This window comes from Neopelma chrysocephalum, unplaced genomic scaffold (assembly GCF_003984885.1).
Source record: "Neopelma chrysocephalum unplaced genomic scaffold, ASM398488v2 Primary Assembly neopelma1_79355, whole genome shotgun sequence".
In the NCBI taxonomy this organism is placed as follows: Eukaryota; Metazoa; Chordata; class Aves; order Passeriformes; family Pipridae; genus Neopelma; species Neopelma chrysocephalum.
In genome coordinates, this window is record NW_020910812.1 from 1 (window position 1) to 304 (window position 304).

Genomic DNA, 304 nt, shown 5'->3' on the forward strand with positions numbered 1-304 from the left:
CAGCACAAGTGCAGCAGCTGCCATGGACAGCACAGGGCCTGTGCAGGAAGCCCGTCCCCATTCCCAGCAGTTGTGGGACAGGCACCACCCAGGGCTTCTCAGACACATTGGGTGCCTTTGGGGCAGGGAGTGAATCCCAGCCCTGCAGGGACACAAAGGCTGTCCCTTCTCTGCCCAGCCAAGGCCGGGCCAGGCACAAGTCCAAAGCACATCAGCCCAGGCTGTCCACACTTGTTTCCTCCCTCTGCTGGCTCTTGTCTCCCCCAGCATTTCAGCAGCATGTGCTGATCTCCTCAGGGATCAG